Source organism: Gigantopelta aegis, chromosome 6, assembly GCF_016097555.1.
Source record: "Gigantopelta aegis isolate Gae_Host chromosome 6, Gae_host_genome, whole genome shotgun sequence".
In the NCBI taxonomy this organism is placed as follows: Eukaryota; Metazoa; Mollusca; class Gastropoda; order Neomphalida; family Peltospiridae; genus Gigantopelta; species Gigantopelta aegis.
This window is the reverse complement of record NC_054704.1, coordinates 16,759,988-16,784,561: the sequence shown is the minus strand read 5'-3', so window position 1 is coordinate 16,784,561 and position 24,574 is coordinate 16,759,988. Positions and strand designations below refer to the sequence as shown.

General features: G+C 36.2%; 1 protein-coding gene across 3 annotated transcripts in view; it reads right to left on the bottom strand.

Annotated features, from left to right (window-relative positions):
- Positions 1-24,574, bottom strand: part of LOC121374960 (neuronal calcium sensor 2-like) — a 192,142-nt gene that overhangs the window by 75,504 nt on the left and 92,064 nt on the right. For 2 of the 3 annotated variants that reach the window (XM_041502112.1, XM_041502114.1), the window contains one exon: positions 14,647-14,836. The gene's annotated coding sequence lies outside the window, so the exon portion shown is untranslated. Of the gene's footprint in view, positions 1-14,646; positions 14,837-18,793; positions 18,859-24,574 lie in introns of those variants that run through there. The other variant, XM_041502113.1, reaches the window with a different exon arrangement.

The window sequence follows — 24,574 nt, the reverse complement described above, 5'->3', positions numbered from 1 at the left end:
TTTTAATGAGTTTCTCAATTATTGCAGTTGGACAGAAGATCTAAATATAATGAATATATCACTACTAAATGTAATTAAACACTTTAAATAAATAGTATACAGTTTTTAACAAGATTAAGTACTCTAATAATACATTTCACCTACATGTAAATTACACACTTCAGTCATTTTTCAAAAATGGTCTTTTATCATTAGAAAATCTAATAGGCTAATATTCTATGCTGTCTGAATGTATTTATTGTGTTCAGTAATCAGATGCTGGTATACTTGTCAAGTTTATTGCAGAAAATGTGCCAAAAAGATTAACATTTGGCTTGTAATACATATGGCAGAATAATCCATAATGCATATTCAGTGGTCATTACTACAAACATCCTTCCAATCAAGAAATACTACACTGATGTATCCAAGACACTGGCACATGACTACACTTGTTAACAGTTATCACTGGAAACTGAAAAATATGGTGCAAGTACCTCTTGGTAGGATTTATATCAGCATTTTGTGACAAAATCTTCATTTTCAAAGTTGTCGTCAACAAAAAACATATTATGGTGTATACCTAAGTAATATCTGTAGGGCATATTCATATTAATATGCATTTATATGGACTGTTTTGCCTTTTACAAAGTGGCTACATGTCTAATACAGTAAATGAAGTAGATTAAGTAAATACAGCAGGTTAAAATTGAATCTGAGGCCTATCATGTCTAATTTTCCCTGAAATTAGTGTGTAAAAATGTGTTGCAAATGGCCCCAATTTTGTGACTTTCACCATCCCTCTGACACATTTCTAATAATGTATCATGAATTCAGTCACCATATCTTTAATAAGCCTCCACTTATCATATCTAAAATGCAATATTTTACAGTTTTAGATTTTAATTTGTTTCAAAAATTTAAATTTAAGTTTAATATTTCATTAAAAATGAAGTAAAATCTAATGATTGATTTTTTTTCCTTTAAATATTTCAAAATCTTTCCAAGACAACACTGTGCAGATAGAACATACGTAGAAGAAAAAATAGCTGCTCATTGTATGAAGAAATTCCAAAATTTTATAAAGTTATTACATTTTGAAGTTGGTGTCCCTCAAGTTTCCGTTGCTAAAATTGGCCATGGCAAGGCACTGTGGTAGGTGTTTTAACACAGCCTCTATATACTCTCAGTTTAAAGGTGACATCCCGATACTTACTGAGCATTGCTTTAATATGTATATCATTGGAATGCATTAGTGTGGGCCAGTTTTTAGGGGGAAAAATGGACTGATAGGCCTCAGATTACAGTTATCTTCCCATTTGGTTGCCCAAAATCCGGAAATTTGACCGCGCAAGTAGTCTGCTGTTTGACTGTGATTATTTCATGGCAGACAGCTATGAAGTGGCAACTGTTTGACTGAACTGACAGGGGATAGCATGTAGTTTGTAAACATGTGTAACTTGCTGACATTGAAGACTTGTTTGTGGTAATTCCGGCCCATGCAAAAGTAGTGTTTTTTGTGTAAAATAGGTGTACTCCGACCTGGTTTAGAGGGTGGGTCTGTTTAAACCAATATGCTGGGAGAAAGAGCTGGACAACAGGGGTTGTCCTTTTCAGGGTATGTGTCCCTCGTGCAGGCAAAGGTACATACAAAACTTCACGGGCCTGCTGATATTAATAAAAATTAATAAAAATTTCATTTTATGATTTTCCAAGGTTATTCAATACAAATGACATATATTAAGCAGTTGTTTTAAAATACCATTTTTAATCCTACTTTCATAAAAAAAAACCCACACAGGCACAAATGGAATTAATGAATAAATGAATAAATGAATGTTTAACATACTCCAACATGAAAAATATATCAGTGTTTGGGTGTCAACAAAGGTAAGTATATGAATGAAACATCTACAGGTGAAATGGCCAAACACAGATTTTGCTATCCCTGGTTTATTGGACATTTCATGATGGAAAACTAGATGATTTGTATTACTAGTGCTTGCTTAATATAGAAGTCATCTGTGATCAAAACTTGTCAAATAATATGACAAAGAATTACCAAAATATCTACTGCCCTTAATTAATCTTGTTGAGTATACATTAATGATTTTTAACCTTTGTTTCAGTAAACTTTAATTGGACTTGTATATGATGCATGCAGAAATCTTGTACGTGAGTTTTTCATGCATTCATGAAAACTACCCAAATGTGCACTGCACTCTTTCTAAGTTGTTTTTTGCCCTGCTGCCAGCTAAATGCTCACCTGTGAGTTGAGGGCTTCACGATACACACTGTCTAAATATTTGATCAGTGTTCATTTCTACAGACAACTCCGGTGCTTAATTTATCTTTAATGCATGCTGATTAGCTCTCACCTGCAGCTAAGCACACTGTGTTTTCATTGTGTGTAGGTAAACAATTCACCTATGTAACCAAGAACCGATAAAGAACCATATCATAATTTCTCTTTGTGCTTTGATTTTTTTTTTATTAATCATTAAATTAAATTCTTTTTTACCCTCTGTGTTACTACAAGTCCTGTTTTTATGGTGATTTCTTAAATAATTTAAGAAAGTAATCATTAGCTATTATGGAAAAGGTTCTTCTTATAACTGTGGAGGGGACTATAGGTTTATAATCTCTGTTCTTTAGTCTGTCTGTCCCACATAATTGTTAGGACTGTTTTCCTCTGCAATACCTCAAAATATTGAGCTGACATTTGTGTATGACTTTATCATGCACTGTTACAAACCAAGTTTGACTTTTATGACTGACCTTGGTGGCATCATGGTTAAGCCATCAGACATAAGGCTGGTAGGTACAGGGTTCGCAGCCTGGTACAGGCTCCCACCAAGAGCGAGTTGTAACGACTCAATGGGTAGGTGTAAGACCACTACACCATCTTTTTCTTTCACTAACAACTAATAACTAACCCACTGTTCTAGACAGACAGCCCAGATAGTTGATGTGTGTGCCCAGGACAGCGTGTGTGTACTTTAATTGGATATAAGCCAAAAATAAGTTGAAATAAAATGACTTTCATGTTTATTTTCCCATTTTTCACACAAAAGTTTGTTGTGGCTGATAGTATTGCCCCCGATTGCTTGTTCTATATTAAGCAAGCACTAGTAATACAAATCATTTAGTTTTCCATCATGAAATGTCCAATAAACCAGGGATAGCAAAATCTGTTTGGCCATTTCATCTGTAGATGTTTCATTCATATACTTACCTTTGTTGACACCCAAACACTGATATATTTTTCATGTTGGAGTATGTTAAACATTCATTTATTCATTTATTCATTAATTCCATTTGTGCCTGTGTGGGTTTTTTTTATGAAAATAGGATTAAAAATGGTATTTTAAAACAACTGTTTCATATATGTCATTTGTATTGAATTACCTTGGAAAATCATAAAATGAAATCTGAAGACAGGCAGTCCAATGATAGCGTTCAGTTTTATCAACTAAATTACATTTAAATTTATATGAGGGTGTGGTGGCCTTAAACTGAGCTTTTTGCAAAAAATACGATCATCATGTAGATAGCCACTTCTGTGCTAAGTGACAAAGATGGCGGTATCCACTGGTGTTGTATTTATGGAATTCATTCCAGTCAGTCTTCTATGACCTGTATATTACAGGGGCATAGCCATATGTTAGACATGAAAGAGCCTTTGTTTTAAATGTCCTGATGTATCATTAAACAAATATTCCATTCCTCCTTTCTGTCGACAAAGTGTTGAAAAAACCATAGACATCAAATAACCATAGTTTAAAATGTGCTAAGAGATTCTTAAACAGATAGGGCCGAATTTACAAAGCCTGTATTTTTGAGACACGGGTGTTAAACACTGTAAATGTATGTAGTTACACGTGTGTAAATTTGGCCCATATTCTTTCCATCTTGAATTCATTTGTCAAACGGGGGTGGGACATAGCCCAGTGGTAAAGCATTTGCTTGATGGACAGTCGGTCTAGGATCGATCCCCATCGATGGACCCATTGGGTTATTTCTCGTTCCAGCCAGTGCCCCACAACTGGTGTAACAAAGGCCGTGGTATGTACTATCCTGTCTGGGATGGTGCATATAAAAGGTCCCTTGCTACTAATCGAAAAGAACAGCCAATGAAGTGGTGACAGCAGATATCTGTGTGGTCCTTAACCATATGTATGACACCATATACCTGTAAATAAAATGTGTTGAGTACGTCGTTAAATAAAACATTTCCTTCCTTCCTTCATTTACAGTGGCAAAGAAATATGAACTTGTTTTTGTGAAAACTGTATACATAAAGCTACATGTTGGTCCTTAACACTGACATTGAAGACCATGATGATTAACCATCATATGACTGACACTCAATTTTAATCACTTTCGGACCATGGCCTCAAATTATAAGGGCAAGTCTCAACCCGAAACCATTGTTCTTAACATTGGTATAAACTCAAAAGATCAAAATCCAACCAGTGCAATAAATCAGTTGTGAAACATGATAAGCTCGATTCGGAAATGTTTCCCTAGGTCAAAAATACTTTTTATCGAGCTTAACTTTTCAGACAGACTTTTGGCTAGTCAAAAAACCTGCCTCAACCAAATAAATTTGGCTGCAAAAACAATGAGGGACATCAAAATTATACCTGTGCTTCACGCATGTGATTTTGAGGTTGGGCAGGACAAAATTCACTGGACAGAAACAACTGCCAATAAATTTTATCGCAGTTGGATGAGGTACTTAAATTTAAACCCGGGAAAGGGTCATGTCCACCCTGATTTAGGACTAGGAACTAACATTGTTAACCTAACTGGTGACACTAACCTTCTAACATCCGCAGAAAAATCATTACTGGACAGGGGTTTGAATTTTGTTCCCCCCCCCCCCCCACCCCCCAACCAAAAACAGGCTTAGAGGCTAAACTTGACAATGGTGTAATGGATACAGCAGTTTTTGACCACAAAATGAAACTGGCCGACTATTTTTGGCGTTCAACTGGAGAAAAAATCCCATTCACGGAAAACTCCGGCTGGTTACCCCCCAAACTCTAGTGTAGATCCTGAAATCATTAAAGCTCATAAAAGGATAGTGGAAAAAGTGGGTGATATGACAGTTTACACAAATCAGCAACATCTTTCTGTTATGGAACGTCGTGCTCTCGCCAAACTAAGCAAAAACTGCAAAACTGTTATAAAACCTACAGAGAAAGGGTCAGCCATTGTCATTCTATCAAGGGAGAACTATATCTGGGAAGCCCATTGACAGCTTAATAATTCAAAGTACTACAAAAAATTAGACAAAGCTATTTGGCCTGAAAATTGTAAAAAGTTCAATGCAATTATTCAATGTCTAAAAGATCAGGGACATATTAATAAAAAACAAGTAAAATATTTAGAAGCCAGGTCACAATCACAAACCCGGAAATTTTATCTACTTCCAAAAATCCACAAGCCAGTCGATACATGGACCGATATTAACACACCACCCGGTCGTCCAATCATTTCAGACTGTAGATCAGAATCGTACAATATTTCAGAATACGTAGACTTTCACTTAAAACCAATTGCAAATAGACATGAAAGTTTTGTGAAAAACACTGAAGATCTTCTATCAAAATTATCAAAAACCAAAATCCCAAAAGATTCATTCTTGGTTACCCTTGATATTGACTCCATGTACACCAACATAGGTATTGATGCGGGCATTGATTCAGTTAAGAGAGCATTTGATAAGTACCCAGATCCAAACAGACCAGATACGAACATTATTGAGCTGTTAGAATTAAGCCTAAAAGGAAATGATTTTAAGTTTGATAGAGAAATGTATCAGCAAGTGTGTGGATGTGCTATGGGCAAACGTTTTAGTCCAAACTTTGCATCTATCTATGTTGCCGAATGGGAAGAGGCTGCTTTAAAGAAATCAGGTAAAACACCTCTTTTGTACCTCAGATATCTCGACGATATACTTATCATTTGGCCACATTCTAAACAAGAATTTTGGAACTTTTTTTAGCTATTAAATCAAGAGGATGACAATATCAAACTTAAGGCCACCATATCAGATAAATCAGTTGACTTTTTGGATGTAACAATTTATAAAGGTACACATTTTGAAGCATCAGGTTACCTAGACTACAAAGTGTTTTTCAAACCCACAGACACACACCAACTTCTCCACTGTAAGTCTTTTCACCCATGCCACACCTTTAAAGGCATTGTTAAATCTCAGGTTATTAGATTTCACGATAATTCGAGTAACACACAGAATTTCAATGAGACTTGTTCACTTTTATTTAGTGCTTTAAAACCGAGGGGATATTCAAAACGGTTTTTAAGAAAAATTAAATCTGAAACTGTTCGAGAATGAGAAAATCCCTTTAGGCAACTGAAGACTATAAACCATACAAACTTCAGCATAACCAATCACCTCAAATAAGCACTGGCTCCTCTACTACTTGTGACAAAACCAGGTGTAGACTTCACAACTTACTTAAAACGCAGTCGACTTTCAAAAGTCAACAGACCAAAATTGAATATCAAATTCGGACAGACATGAACTGTGATTTGAAAAATGTAGTATATCTAATCACCTGTAATTTATGTAAAAAACAGTACGTAGGACAGACGCAAAACTAATTGAGAATTAGAGCAGTTTGTCACAAGTATGATATTCGGCATGAAGTTGACACCCCTGTCACCAATCACTTCAATCTACCTGACCATTCGTTAGATGAACATTTTGAAATAATTCCAATTGAACAACCCCTGATACTTGGTTCAAAAGACGAAACAGACCTCTTGAGACTTGAATGAGAGGCCTTCTGGATTCGTACATTACAGACAAAACAGCCATTTGGAATCAATGTTGAATCTGGTAAAGCCGTAAAAAGAGATAAAATAATTTTTCCAATAATTTACAGTCGACATAGCATTAATATTGGTAAACCTATGAAGGAGGAGTTTTTAAATCTGCAAACTGTTATGAAAAACCCTATTACAGCATGTCCAGTTATTGCATACAGAAAAAATCCAAGTCTCAAGAGGATATCTTAGTCTCCACCCAACTACCCGCCGCCTAAGCCTGCATCTAAACCTCTAAACCAGTCCACTTTTCAGCGGTTGGTTTGTTGTTAAGTACTAGCCAAATAAATTTAAAACAAGACTGACCGAAAAACAGTTTTATTTTGTATATCACAACGGACAATTTAAAATCAATTTTGAATCCCTGGGGCAAAATTAGAAAATAACAATTTAAAAAAAAAAAAAAAAATTCCTGAGCCAATGCGTTCATTCATTCTTAAATACATACATACATACATACATACATACATACATGCTCTGAACAGACAGCTCTGGTAGCAGATGTGTGAGCCCAGAACACTGTGCTTGAACCTTAATTTAATTGGATATAAACACAAAAGTATAAATGAAATACAAAATGTATGGCACTAAAGATGACAATGGTGCCTGGCCTGAACTGCATGTGCACTCACTCTGGGATGTAAACAGAATACCATATTTAATATCATACCAACTTGTATGACCACTGCATCATCAAAGCTGATTTGTGCACACACTGTTCAGGCCTTGTGTTAACATGCAGTCACATTAATCAACAAAAGCAATAAAGTTTTCATTTTCTCTGTTTCAAATAAGGTTATTTCAACCACTGTAGCAGGAGATCCACTGATTACACCATCAGACTGTGTAATCTGGAACCAAAGTTCAGCAAACCACCAAATAACTCAAGTGTCAAATTCAAAACCCTACAAAAGAGCATAGGAAGCAGGAACCATAAAATGTTTAATGCAATTCTTTTGGTTTCTAACTATTGATTTTGCATAATGCATTCTGACAAACTGTGTGATAAACCTGTTTTAAACAGCCACCTTATGAAGTATGGAGATATGGATTTGTATAAAAGCTGGCTGCTTAGTACAGGTCAATTTGTACTAGGTGTATATGAACAAATACAGGAAACTAAAAAATAATACTGTCTGAAGCAGGAGGGTTCAAAATCCTTGAATCTCCCCCCCCCCCCCCCCCCCCCCCGCCCCCCACCGATCTGTTCCTGATGTCACCAGTTAACAAAGAAAACAATATAAGCAGCAGGTCTGACTACCGGTATATCCTGTTGTGACTTGTATGACTGTAGTTTGCTACAATGTTTTGACATTACATGGGTGAGGCTGGAGGCATTTTTTCTGTATACCAACTATCCTCAAAAGTAAATCTTATTTAAAACCATACAGAGAGAGAAAAACTGGCAGATTTAATCAGCATAAAATTTAATAATATACTGAGAGATAAAAAAAGGTACACTTGGTATTATAGACCAAATGTAATTCACTATATTTAGCTTCATAATGTCTGCATAAAATACAAACGTGATATGGGATTAAATGTCAGTAAAATGGGATTGAATGTCCGTAATGTTGGATTGAATGTCAGTAATGTTGGATTGAATGTCCGTAATGTTGGATTAAATGTCCGTAAAATGGGATTGAATATCTGTAATGTTGGATTGAATGTCAGTAATGTGGGATTAAATGTCAGTAAAATGGGATTGAATGTCCGTAATGTTGGATTGAATGTCAGTAATGTTGGATTGAATGTCTGTAATGTTGGATTAAATGTCAGTAAAATGGGATTGAATGTCCATAATGTTGGATTAAATGTCAGTAAAATGAGATTGAATGTCCGTAATGTTGGATTGAATGTCAGTAATGTTGGATTGAATGTCAGTAAAATGAGATTGAATGTCAGTAATGTGGGATTAAATGTCAGTAATGTGGGACTGAATGTCCGTAATGTTGGATTGAATGTCCGTAATGTTGGATTGAATGTCAGTAATGTGGGATTGAATGTCAGTAATGTGGGACTGAATATCAGTAATGTTGGATTGAATATCAGTAATGTGGGACTGAATGTCAGTAATGTGGGACTGAATATCAGTAATGTGGGACTAAATATCAGTAATGTGGGACTGAATGTCAGTAATGTGGGATTCAATGTCAGTAACACAGATGACTTCCTGAAACCATGGCAAATCTTTCTGATGCAACCTTTCTCGTTAGCATCGGTTTGATCCCTTATTTCTTTCCATCAGTGTAATATGGTGCCACACCTCCCTATTATACTAGTATGTCCTAAATTCTTCAACCAGTTTAAACTGCATTTTTGTAAATATGTATGGTGTGGTTTTATGATAGAAGGGTGGGGGGTGGGGGGGTGGGAGTTCTCGCTCAGAGGGTAGAGCGCTCTCTTGAGGAGCTTGTGTCGTAGCATCGAATCTCGCTCAGAGGGTAGAGCGCTCTCTTGAGGAGCTTGTGTCATAGCATCGAATCACCTCAGTAGACCCATTCTCAGATTCTTTTCTTTTCTCTGTCCCCATCAGTTCACCATCACTGGTATATTAAAGGCCATGGTATGTGCTGTCATGCCTGTGGGAAAGTGCATATAGAAGATCCCTTGCTACTGATATAAAAATGTAGTAACTTAAAAAAAATTCCCTTCTAAGACTACATGTCAGAATGACCAAATGTTTGACATCCAACAGCCAATGCTAAATAAATCAATGTGCTCTAGTGGGGGATTGTTAAACAAAACAAACTTTTAACTTTTTATTATAAAATCATCAACATACCTGATGGAAATGTATTGCTTAAATCATACCAGCTGTTTACAATATGTCAAAGTCTGTTACGAACATGAAATTACAACATCAGTCTCATTCATAATTTAATCAAGGTACTTTACAACAGTCATTATCGTTATAATAAACCTGTTTTTTTATACAGCATCGTTTAGCTGTCAAGTGTGTGTTATTTAGCTTTTTTCCTGTCATTTTATAGCAACACCTGGCTACGAATACCAGCAGCAGTCATTAAATTGTCGTATGTGAAATCTAAATCAACATTCCTTTCTACCCAGCTACCACTGGCTGAGCAGGTTGTCTATAATCGTGTAAACATGCTGTCCACCTAATCCATTACTTCCTACACACTGACATGTAAATATTATATTCCCACTTGTGGGAAGGTGTGTGCAAAACTAGTTATTCCAGTGAATACACTTACTGGCATGTCAGAAATGTAACAACGTTTCCTTAACAACAAGTATCTTTTTCACAAAAAGATCTTCCTTTGAACAATAATGGAAAGATGTTCAACATAAACAAAAATAAATTCTAATTACCAAAATATGTCTAGCATTTGCTCATTTGTTGTGTAATGGAAAGGAAAAGGGAGGGTTGGTCTAATGACACTCCAGTACATCCAGGGTTATTATTAAGAGAGGAGAGGGAAAGGAAAAGGGAGGGTTGGTCTAATGACACTCCAGTACATCCAGGGTTATTATTAAGAGAGGAGAGGGAAAGGAAAATTTGTTTATATCATTCCAGCACATTGTGTACTCAGCGGCTGACTATAGTATAAAATAAGGAAGAAAGAAAGAAATGCACTGTTCAAAAATGTGCCAAATTTCCTACAAGAAATTGCGCACTACTTCCCTTTTTCACTTAATCCTATGGGATATTGTAAATTCAATAGCACCAACATTGCTACTACTGATTCTGGTCGGCCTGCTGGTGCTCACTTGTCCTGTCCTGGAGAGAGTAGCTGGCCTAGGCCTGGACCTATGCCCAAGACAGGCATGCGCTACAACAGCTTGTTCTGAATGTGCACGTATAACCCTATGACATGACATGACATGACAAAAAATGTTTTACATAAACAACACAATAATTAGATTTGTTTTTAATTTACAGTTATATGGCATCAGACATATGGACAAAGACAATATATATAATGAAAGAAAGAAATGTGTTATTTAATGATGCACTCAACACATTTTTAATTTATAATTATATGGCATCAGACATATGGTTAAGGATATACAGATATTAAGAGAGGAAACCCGCTGTCGCCACTTCATGGGCTACTCTTTTCGATTAGCAGCAAGGGATCTTTTATATGCACCATCCCACAGACAGGGTAGTACATACCATGGCCTTTGATATACCAGTCATGGTGCATTGGCTAGAACAAGAAATAGCACAATGGGGCCACTGACGGGGATCGATCTCAGACCGACCGTGCATCGAGCGAGCGCTGTACCACTCTGCTACGTCCCGCCAAATATATATAATGAGAGAAAACCCAGTGCTGCCATTCCATGGGCTAATCTTTTTAATTAGCAGCTCGGGATCTTTTATATATGCACCATCCCACAGACAACACTTGGATGAATGAATGAATGTTTAACAACACCCCAGCAGCTTTTTGTTATACCAGTTGTTGGGCAAAAACGTGAAATGAGAAATGCCCCATTGGGATGGTCCTCTGACAGGGAATGATCCTAGAGTGATCAGACATCAGGTGAACGATTTACCACTGGGCTATGGTCCTGACCCCAAGATTAGAGGAAGGAAGAAATATTTTATTAAATGACACACTCAACACATTAATTTAATTACAGTTATATGGCGTTGGACATATGGTTAACGACCACACAGATAATGAGAGAAGAAACCTGCTGCCACCATGCCTAGCATTAGAAAAGTAGTCAGCCACATTTATACCCAATAAACAATGTGTATTGTTGGGCTGGAGTATCGTTGAACATTCATTCATTCATGCTACCACCACCCAGGCTACTTTTTCCAGACAGCAGCAAGGAATCTTTTTTTGTGAAAGAGAGGCCCTACCATAAGCTTTGGAACAATGAACCAGCCTTGTTGGCACAGTGGTTAAGCCATCAGACTACAGGCTGGTAGGTACAGGGTTCGCAGCCCGGTATCAGCTCCAACCCAGAGCAAGTTCTTAAGGGCTCAATGGGTCACTGTAAGGCCACTACACCCTCTTCTCTCTCACTAACCACTAACTCACTGTCCTGGACAGACAGCCCAGATAGCTGAGATGTGTGCCCAGGACAGCATGCTTGAACCTTAATTGGATATAAGCACGAAAATAAGTTCAAATGAATGAATGGAACAGTGATTGGAATAGGAAACCAACCAACTGCAGACTCCAACGAAACTGGTTGTCTGGACGAACTCATTTGCTTAAGTGGAGTTATGTTCATTTACGTCTTGTGTTATCCCATGCAATCTATGCAATTAAATAATATTGCATATTCAACATCAATCCCACAGCAATAATGATTACCGTAATCACCTCATACATCACACGAGGCAGCTGTATCACAGTCAGAGGTTGTTATCTTGGTCCCTTGGCATAATTTTCACTAACAATAATTATGAGTATCTCTAGCTGCTGATATCTCGAGCTATGAGGTTCAGTCCCTTTAACATTGAAGACATTTGACTATTTATTTATGTGTGTGTGTGTGTGTGTACATATACTAACACAGAAAAGAAACATGGAAAAATGTTCAGGCATTCAACATTTAATACTGGGTGGGACGTAGCGCAGTGGTAAAGTGTTCCCTTGATGCACGGATGATCTGGGATCGATTCCCGTCTGTGGCTACTTCTCGCTCCAGCCAGTGCACCACGACTGGTATATCAAAGGCCATGGTATGTGCTATCCTGTCTGTGGGATGGTGCATATAAAAGATCCCTTGCTGCTAATCGAAAAGAGTAGCCCATGAAGTAGCAATAGCGAGTTTCATCTCTCAATATCTGTGTGGTCCTTAACCATATGTCTGATGCCATATAACCATAAATAAAATGTGTTGAGTGTGTCGTTAAATAAAACATTTCCTTCCTCCCCTCAACATTTAATACTTTATTCAAATGCTATGTTATTGCACATATTATTGCAAATTATGATCCTATAGGATTAAAAAATAACACATTAGAGTATGAACTAACGTGATATTTAAAATACAAAACAGGCTCAAACTGAATTAATTCAATAGCCTACAAATTTTAATGGAAAATGGTGTCAGATTTCGATTTTGTGTTGGTATACTATTGCCTAAGCTGTGACCAATTCGTCAAAATAGCAAAGCCATGTTTAATTTTGGTGCATTTGAGTTAAATTCAGCTTTGCGTCTGCCCCACTGCATTGATTTATGGGCCAATCACAAATGGGGCTGCATGAACATGTTCTGTCTAAGAGAAATTGTTCATGTGAAGAATTCAACTACTGACATTTAAACAGAAGGTGTGCGGCATCCCACTGGATGCTTTCCTGTAGATCCATGCAAACCACACGACACTGGCATTTTGAATATCAGTGATTTGGCTCAAGTATCGCCAACCAATGAAAGTCATTCTGCTTCAATGCAGTCCTGCTTTTAAAGCTGTTCCGCTTTTTTCTTCCATGCTTTTTGAACGAAAAAAATAGTCCAAGCATAAACTTTCAATACAGCACATATTTAATGACAAAAGACGCTTTGAGAAATAAGCTAGACAAAATGTATATTTTAGTGTTATACCGGTACTTTTGTTTTTCCCACACTGTGATGCCATGTAAAATGATACCGAAACTAGATACCTTTCAAAAGAAACAACTAATTTGTCACATGACAGTGGTTGAAATTGTATTCTCAGTCATCAAAGAAGTCACATGTGTTCAGATCTATGGACAATGCATGTTAGTATATACATTAATTTTACACCATCAAAACAAAGACGTGGGCTTCAAGTCAAACCTGTATTTTACAACCACACAGGTATTAAAAATAAAAGCATTGAAATAATGGTTCCTGTTCAGTGTACGATCAAAATGTCCTAATTTATAAAATTATTTGAAAATTTGAAAGTGGATGTTTAAAACAGGTGATTGATTGATTAACAGATTGCAGAGAACATTTTGTTTTGAAAAATCTTTATTAGCAACATTTCTAGTTAATTGAAAATTAATTAGCAACTACTGTTTAATGTTTTAAAGATGTATACCTATCTTTAAAACTTGCATAGTGAATCAAGACGCGATACTGAACAAAATATTCCCTGGATTGTTGGTCAGAAGGGGGTGGGATGTAGCCCAGTGGTAAAGCATTCGCTTGATGCATGGTCAGTTTGGGATCGATCCCCATTGGGCTATTTGTCATTCCAGCCAGTGCACCACAACTTGTATATCAAAGACCATGGTATGTGCTATCCTGTCTGTGGGATGGTGCATATAAAAGAGCTCTTGCTACTAATGGAAAAATATAGCAGGTTTCCTCTCTAAGACTATATGTCAAAATTACCAAATGTTTGACATCCAATAGCCGACGATTAATAAATCAATGTGCTCTAGTGGTGTCGTTAAAGAAAACAAACTTCGTTGGTCAGAAGAAGTGGCTGCTTCAGACAGGTATCTGCTTTACTGAGGTGGCTGCATAAACAAGATTCACTGCACTAAACACATTTTCCTATCAATAAGACACTTCAAGTTTTAAAATAAAAAATTTGATCTATCTAGATGAAATGTAGACAATTAATTATCACTCACATCTATCACTCACCTAATGTGAATCACCTTCATGCATGATAATTAATGTACCTCCTCAACATATTTAAAGACTTTAGCAAACAATAAAACAAGCAGCCTTCACAATATACACCTGTATTCATAATTGTAACAGCCATCCCACCACCGCTGAGCTAGGTCATGGTGATGCATATATTGTTATACCGGCACATATATAAAACACAATAAATATTGCACTAATATAAAAAAAATATATACACAATAATAAAACATCACTCACCTGTTACATTCAACTTTGACTGTGAACTGTGATTATTTTCTAGCTGTTAGAAGTGTGGTGTGGTCAGTGAATGAAGGGGATGCTGGTATCAGTCAGGGCTGTTTGCCTTTCACCTCATTGTACGTAGGTACGTTCGCTATAAACACCGGAGAATCAAGCTCGTCTCGTTCCCCTGTCCTTGACAGTTTACCTGCAAAGATCGGTTACCGTAGATCACACCGATGACTCTCGATGGGTGTAACATGTCACGCTTCACTGACCTGCATGAAACACACACACACACACATTCACACACATACTGGGATAGCAGTAGGATGAAGATGACATATTCACCACAAGTCACTCAACTATACTTATGTCTTTTATGATAAGTTGTGAAAGTCGGTCAGCAGTGAATGAATAAGTGCCAAAATTGGAGATGGATGATTTTTCTAGACCCCCCCCCCCCCCCCCCGCACATTATTTAACAGAGATATTACAAATGTTTGCTTAATGACGCCCCAGCACATTATTTATTAAAAGGTTATTTAGAAAGAAATGTTTGCTTATCGAACCCCAGCACATTGTTCTTAAAGGAGTATTAAAGGGACATTCCTGAGTTTGCTGCAATTTTTAAGATGTTATCAACTAACAGAGACTTTTTAACGATTGTAATTACATATCAAATATATTTTTCTGCATAAAATATTAGTGGCTGTATATTAAACGTGTTTCTGATCGTTCTAATATCTGTACTACGTTAAATTTCATTTTATTTAATAAAATATTGTTTTCCCGTACGTACAAAATTATTTGAAGACAAAGTCCAGTTTGGGCTTCTTAGAAATATTAAGACGACCAGAAACACATTGAATATACAGACACTGATATTGTAAACAAGAAAATATATTTAATATGTAAGTTTAATCGTAGAAATATTTTATTAGTCGGAATCATCTTACAATGCAGCAAACTCAGGAATGTCCCTTCAACGAAGCATTGTTTGTTATATTAGTAACATCCTAGCACATTGTTTAATAAAGGGTTAAATATTAAGAAAGAAGATTTCTCTTTCTGTATCCTTGTCCTAAAACGATGGCACAATCAATCATTTCTCAGGGCAAATATCATAAAGGTGAACCAAAAACATTCCAAACAAAAACAAGTCTCTGGGACAATGAGAATACTGCCACTCAAAGCATGTAAGTATGTGTATCTACATATTGTGACCCCAAATATAGTCGGTTTCAGGTCAGATCAAAGTTCCAAATTTGATACAGCAATATGGTATTTAAAAAAAAAAAAAAACCCAGTTTTTTGTTTGGTGTGGGTTTTTTGTTTGTTTGTTTTTTGTTGTTGTTTTTGTTGGTTTTTTGGCCCTCATTTGTCTTGGCACCCTAAATACTTTACTTCACAGTTCATAGACTTTTGACTTTGCAACCAAATATTTTAAAAACAAACCCTACTAATCATTTAGAACAAACCCTGTTTTAGACAGATACATTATATTATATTACAATAATATTTGAGCCAGCATGGCATTATTTCTGGTATAGATGGTATTGATGTGTAGTTACCATGGACATTTAAAAAAAAAACCCAAACAGATGATACACAAGATTAAAATTGCTGTATCATATAACCAGACACCAGCAATATATTTGGGGGGGGGGGGGGGGGCATTTATTACAATGTGCATACTTAGTTACGTGCAGGACACTGAAACTGAACTTCCTTTTAGAAGGCACGTCATCACATGCAGGACATGAAACTGAACTTCCTGTTAGAAGGCATGTCATCACATGCAGGACACTGAAACTGAACTTCCTTTTAGAAGGCATGTCATCACATGCAGGACACTGAAACTGAACTTCCTATTAGAAGGCATGTCATCACATGCAGGACATGAAACTGAACTTCCTTTTAGAAGGCATGTCATCACATGCAGGACACTGAAACTGAACTTCCTATTAGAAGGCATGTCATCACATGCAGGACATGAAACTGAACTTCCTTTTAGAAGGCATGTCATCACATGCAGGACACTGAAACTGAACTTCCTGTTAGAAGGCATGTCATCACATGCAGGACACTGAAACTGAACTTCCTGTTAGAAGGCATGTCATCACATGCAGGACACTGAAACTGAATTTCCTTTTAGAAGGCATGTCATCACATGCAGGACACTGAAACTGAACTTCCTTTTAGAAGGCATGTCATCACATGCAGGACACTGAAACTGAACTTCCTGTTAGAAGGCATGTCATCACATGCAGGACACTGAAACTGAACTTCCTTTTAGAAGGCATGTCATCACATGCAGGACACTGAAACTGAACTTCCTGTTAGAAGGCATGTCATCACATGCAGGACACTGAAACTGAACTTCCTTTTAGAAGGCATGTCATCACATGCAGGACACTGAAACTGAACTTCCTTTTAGAAGGCATGTCATCACGGTGCAATGATACTGATTAACTGCACATGCGTACACTCTCTTTTTAACTTGAAAATATTGACTATTCAGCAGTGTCTCTTAACTCTCAAACCATATGCCTTATAAAATGATTATAAGACATGCTTCTAATGGATTAAAACAGATTATAAACAGTAATATAAGACAATATACCAGCAAGTCATCAAAGGAGAGGCATGGAGAAAAACCTGAGTTTGTCAAGGGTGAACAATCCTGCGACAGCCCTCAAAACAAGTCACATACGATAGGTCAGGTTTCCTATCCGGTAAATCTACCTATCTGGTGTTTTTCTGTAACCAATACGTCATTCATGATCAGGTTTTTGTTTGGTCTGGCAATGGTGTTTACTGTAACAAATAATACCCAAGCAAAATAATGACGTTTATTGTGTCACATTTTTTATCGTGCTATAATTAACTCTTACTGACACCATTTTAATTGCATTAACATCTCGCAAGATTTGTGGGAATTAAATGGGTCCTACTAAACATCCAAACACAATATTTACTGACTGAAAATGTTGGTGTTAAATATGATTCATTCGTTATAGATTCCTTGATATAATTTACCCACCATCTCTGGGCTTTTTTAAATCATGTTTTGAGATTGCTTTTGAGTGCCTGTGAACACATGCCAGGAATATATTGTTCATTACAAATAGTTCCACACACTGCTTGATTAAACTGAACGCCATGCTAGTGTTTATAGTATGATCCATCCATTCGTTCTAGATTTTATTTTGCTCAAATCAGAACAAATTTGACTGTTAAATTATGCAATGTTGAATGGGGGTCCAAAATCCATAAGTACGGTGTAAAAACGGAGTTGATTCCTACATCTAAAACTAAATGCCACATCATGTGTGTCACCTCTCTACTGAGGTCTAATCAGAGTCGTTTCCCTTTTCAGACTGGCCTTGAAGTAAAGAATAGTAATATTTCAAATTCCAGATGTTTGACACATTATTTTTCTTTAGTAGAATGATGTAACAAGCACTACTTGTCTTCTTCTTCAAAGGTAGAAAGGTAAACATTGGTTTTGCAGTTTAATGCCACATAGGCTAATGAATGCGGACTATGTATAAACAACAGCAGCTACAAGTGCCTATTTTTATGCTTACAACTATACACATAGAGATATAGCCACCTACTTTCTCAATCAGCTCCCTACTTTCAAACATAAAGACCACCCTGGAAATTAGAATCACTGTTAATGTAAGTAGCTGCTTAATAGAGGTTTCCATGTTGACTGTATATTGCAGAAAACTTCATTTCTAAAAAAAAGATTTCTAGTTTGACTGTATACTGAACAAACTTTTATTTAAAAAAAAAAGGTTTCCAGTTTGACTGTATTTTTAAAAAATGGTTTCTACTTTGACTGTATACTGAACAAACCTTTGTTTAAAGAAAAAGGCTTCCAGTTTGACTAAATATGGCAGAAACCTTCATTTAAAAAAAAAAAAATCCATTTTGACTGTATATTGTACAAACATTCATTTAAGAAATACTTCAATTTTAATTTACTTCTCGCAAAATATGCTTCATTTTATGTATTGTCATATTAAGCTTTTGTGTAATAATATACAATGCTAAAAACACTAAGGTTATTAGGAAGACAAAGAATTGATTAAAAAGTGATCTAATATCAATAACATCATGATTAAGTTTGTCAAGAAAAGGAGTATCAGCCTACCTATATAGCATCAACCTTCAATATGTGTCAGTTGGCCCATTAAGATTGGTCTTAACACGTCTTCTCAGACCATAGCGAAGACAATTCCCAGCCAAGAAGTGTTACATAACCATTGTGGATGTACTTCATGATTTAATCATGATAACAGTGATGCAACTTGTCAGCAAATGTCATGCATGTGGGGTTTATGATTAAATACCATCAACAGTTATCTTCTCATACATATTTCACTTAAAAAAAACTTCCTAATATTTATATATAAGCATGTGAATTCAGGAAAAGAACATAACAAACCAGTTTTTAATAAGATTTTAAAAATATACTGGTACTTCTCTGTCACGTTTCACTATATAAGCCGACACTGTCTTTAGAGGAAAGCCACTAAATGTTTCTAATAGCAGCATGGGATCTTTTAATATGCACTTTCTCAGACAGGACTTTGATCTACTAGTTGGGGGCACCGGTTGGGATGGGAAATAGCACAATGTATGGGTCCACCATAGGGATTCAATTCTTTGAGTGAAGCACCTTAGGTGTGCACTGAATGTCAAATGAATTAGACACTGAATGTCAAATGAATTAGACACTGAATGTCAAATGAATTAGACACTGAATGTCAAATGAATTAGACAGAGGAGAAAAATTGTTGTTTTGTTCAATGAGACCACTAAAGCACATTGATTTATTAATCACTGCATGGCTATTGGATGTCAAACATTTGGTAAGTTTGACATACAGTCTCACAGAGGAAATCTGCTAATTTTTTTAATTAATTACATGCAGCATCTCAATATAGCACAGGAGGGGGAGGACGTAGCCCAGTGGTAAAGCATTCGCTTGATGCATGGTCAGTATGGGATCAATCCCCGTCGGTGGGCCCAATGGGCTATTTCTCGCTCCATCCAGTGCACCACAACTGGTATATCAAAGGTTGTGGTATGTGTTATCCTGTCTGTGGGATAGTGCATATAAAAGATCCCTTGCTGCTAAACGAAAAGAATAGCCCATGAAGTGGTGACAACGGGTTTCCTCTCAATATGTCTGTGGTCCTTAACCATATGTCTGACACCATATAACCGTAAATAAAATGTGTTGAGTGTGTCGTTAAATAAAAATTTCCTTCCTTCTTTCCCAATACAGCACATACCACAGCCTTTGATATACCAGTCCTGCCCCCTTTTTTTAGTCTAACAACACCTTTTTTGTCTAGCTAAATAAGACTCTGTGTGTCCTGATTATTTTACAGATCCTTCTACCCCCACCCCCCACCCATTATTTTAGAATAGGTTCCCCCACTCCTCAAGATATTTTAGTATAAGCAAGCCCTGGAACAAAACTATTCTATGGTACATATGTCTTCCAAAATGTGAATACAACCTTCAGTTGACCTGTTAGCTATTTAATAGCCATTCATTCAAGTACAGAGGCCATCTACACCATGAACTAGCCCAGCTGCATTTCAAACAGGATGTTATTCAAACTGCTACTATTCACTCACTCACCTCATTCCATATTTAATGCAATGTGATTGTCCTTTTGTGTCACAGTAACTAACTAAATACTGGACTAGTAAAAAACCAATCCCCATGTTTGCATCATTTTATGTCATCAGAAATTAATAACACAAATGATATGTATCACATGTAAAATGAGTGCCAAACAAAACTTAACCCCATCTATTAATGCAAATTAATTTCAACCAAACAATCAGTACGGGTAGAATTAATCAATTCTATTAACATGCTACATGAATTAGTCAATTAATTTATTTTTTATTGATGAAGGAATGTTTTATTTAATGATTTACTCAACACATTATAATTATGGTTATATGGTTAAGAACCACCTAGATAATGAGAGAGGAAACCCACTGCTGCCACGCAATTGGCAAATCCTTTCTGATTAGCAGTAAGGGATCTTTTAAATGTGGCATCCCACACACAGGATAGTACACACCATGGCTTTTGTTAAACCAGTCATAGAGTACTGGCTGGAATGAGAAATAGCCCAATGAGCCCACCAACAGGGATTGATCCCAATACCGACCATGCATCAGGCGAGTACTCTACCACTGGGCTATATTGATGAAGGCAGCTTTGGGTAGCAATAGTAACCAAAATTATGAAATATATATATTTATATTATTCTTTTAACATGAACCAAAATGTCAGACAATATATCTACAAAACAGGATTGTTGTTAGCATGGCTGTTTTTCAACTGGCAGAATGCTTTGGAGTATGGTATAATAATTATTTGACTGTTGTTATCAATCAGTGTGTGTAAGTAGTTTCTAAACTCGTCTGTTTTGTAACATTATAAATTCCTTTGTTGGAATTCCTGAACATGAAAATGTAGTAACCTTACGTAAAACAGGTGTATATTCTTTGATCTGATTTTACTGTATTGGTTTGCTTACACTTAACAGTTTATACAAGGATATGGTTTTTACATGTTTTTTCAAGATAAGATGAAATGTGTTTTGTTCAATGACACCACTAGAGCACATTGATTTATTAATTATCGGCTATTGGATGTCAAACATATAGTAATTTTTTCCATTAGTAGCAAAGGATCTTTTAAATGCACCATCCTACAGACAGGACAGCACATGCCATGGCCTTTGATATACCAGTCGTGATGCATTGGCTAGTGCGAGAAATAGCTCAATAGGCCCACCAAGATGGATTAATCCTAGACCGACCGTACATCAAGCGAGCATTTTCACACTGGGCTATGTCCCACTTCAAGATAAGAAAAAGAAGGAAATGTTTTATTTAACGACGCACTCAACACATTTTATTTACAGTTATATGGCATCAGACATATGGTTAAGGACCACACAGATATTGAGAGGAAACCCGCTGTCACCACTTCATGGGCTACTCTTTTTCATTAGCAGCAAGGGATCTTTTATATGCACCATCCCACAGACAGGATAGCACATACCACAGCATTTGATATACCAGTTGTGGTGCACTGGCTGGAGTGAGAAATAGTCCAATGGGCCCACTGACGGGGATCGATCCCAAATCGACTGCGCATCAAGCGAGCACTTTACCACTGGGCTACGTCGCGCCTTCTTCAAGATAAGAAGCCCAAAACAATATATAAATATCCAGTGATGTTTTAAAATGTGCTATATCTATTTGTGGAGGGTAATGGAGAACTTATATTGAAATACAATGAAAGGAAAAGTATGGTCTGAGACCACTGCATCAGAGGTTTCAGAAGCCATAATGGATTTTGATTAGAGTGTTCCAAACAAGAATCATTAACTCAGTTGAGCAGTTTTTTTAAAAGAAGTAAACAACAATGCTGGCCATATTGTGCATTTTGGACTGACCTGCAGAAGCAACAATCCTGTATTTTGTAATTGGACTAGCAAACACAAAAAAGCTACCGTATTTGCTTATTGGCATTACTGCTTGATCAATGGGAATTTACATGTTTAACATCTATCATTTGTCACACTTTGTATAGATATATATATATATATATGTATATAAAAAAAACCTTTCACCATACATGATTCATTTCTATTGCATGTATTAATGTATTAGGTATATTTTCCGTCAATAAACCATACATACCATATAGATGAGAAACAATTTTGGGTATAATGGGAAGTTGCACATGGGCAGGCAGGGATTGAAACAGAAAGTAAAATATAGCCTGCTATTTTTGGTGGTTTTAACAGGTAAATTTCTATTTAATCTACTAGGTCTTAAAAACAATTGACTGCTTTTGCAGATGGCTATTTTGAGCACCGCAAGGATTCCTTGAAGAGAAATCACTCTATAACATAGCACACCTCAAATGTTCTTTGAGAACTGTAAGAGAAATCACTCTATAACATAGCGCACCTCAAATGTTCTTTGAGAACTGTAAGAGAAATCACTCTATAACATAGCACACCTCAAATGTTCTTTGAGAACTGTAAGAGAAATCACTCTATAACATAACACACCTCAAATGTTCTTTGAGAACTGTAAGAGAAATCACTCTATAACATAGTGCACCTCAAATGTTCTTTGAGAACTGTAAGAGAAATCACTCTATAACATATATAGCACACCTCAAATATTCTTTGAGAACTGTAAGAGAAATCACTCTATAACATAACACACCTCAAATGTTCTTTGAGAACTGTAAGAGAAATCACTCTATAACATAGTGCACCTCAAATGTTCTTTGAGAACTTAAGAGAAATCACTCTATAACATAGGACACCTCAAATGTTCTTTGAGAACTGTAAGAGAAATCACTCTATAACATAACACACCTCAAATGTTCTTTGAGAACTGTAAGAGAAATCACTCTATAACATAGTGCACCTCAAATGTTCTTTGAGAACTGTAAGAGAAATCACTCTATAACATATATAGCACACCTCAAATATTCTTTGAGAACTGTAAGAGAAATCACTCTATAACATAACACACCTCAAATGTTCTTTGAGAACTGTAAGAGAAATCACTCTATAACATAGTGCACCTCAAATGTTCTTTGAGAACTGTAAGAGAAATCACTCTATAACATAGTGCACCTCAAATGTTCTTTGAGAACTGTAAGAGAAATCACTCTATAACATAACACACCTCAAATGTTCTTTGAGAACTGTAAGAGAAATCACTCTATAACATAGTGCACCTCAAATGTTCTTTGAGAACTGTAAGAGAAATCACTCTATAACATAGCACACCTCAAATGTTCTTTGAGAACTGTAAGAGAAATCACTCTATAACATAGTGCACCTCAAATGTTCTTTGAGAACTGTAAGAGAAATCACTCTATAACATAGCACACCTCAAATGTTCTTTGAGAACTGTAAGAGAAATCACTCTATAACATATATAGCACACCTCAAATATTCTTTGAGAACTGTAAGAGAAATCACTCTATAACATAACACACCTCAAATGTTCTTTGAGAACTGTAAGAGAAATCACTCTATAACATAGTGCACCTCAAATGTTCTTTGAGAACTGTAAGAGAAATCACTCTATAACATAGCACACCTCAAATGTTCTTTGAGAACTGTAAGAGAAATCACTCTATAACATAGTGCACCTCAAATGTTCTTTGAGAACTGTAAGAGAAATCACTCTATAACATAGCACACCTCAAATGTTCTTTGAGAACTGTAAGAGAAATCACTCTATAACATATATAGCACACCTCAAATATTCTTTGAGAACTGTAAGAGAAATCACTCTATAACATAACACACCTCAAATGTTCTTTGAGAACTGTAAGAGAAATCACTCTATAACATAGTGCACCTCAAATGTTCTTTGAGAACTATAAGAGAAATCACTCTATAACATAGTGCACCTCAAATGTTCTTTGAGAACTGTAAGAGAAATCACTCTATAACATAGTGCACCTCAAATGTTCTTTGAGAACTGTAAGAGAAATCACTCTATAACATAACACACCTCAAATGTTCTTTGAGAACTGTAAGAGAAATCACTCTATAACATAGTGCACCTCAAATGTTCTTTGAGAACTGTAAGAGAAATCACTCTATAACATAGCATACCTCAAATGTTCTTTGAGAACTGTAAGAGAAATCACTCTATAACATAGTGCACCTCAAATGTTCTTTGAGAACTGTAAGAGAAATCACTCTATAACATAACACACCTCAAATGTTCTTTGAGAACTGTAAGAGAAATCACTCTATAACATAGTGCACCTCAAATGTTCTTTGAGAACTGTAAGAGAAATCACTCTATAACATAACACACCTCAAATGTTCTTTGAGAACTGTAAGAGA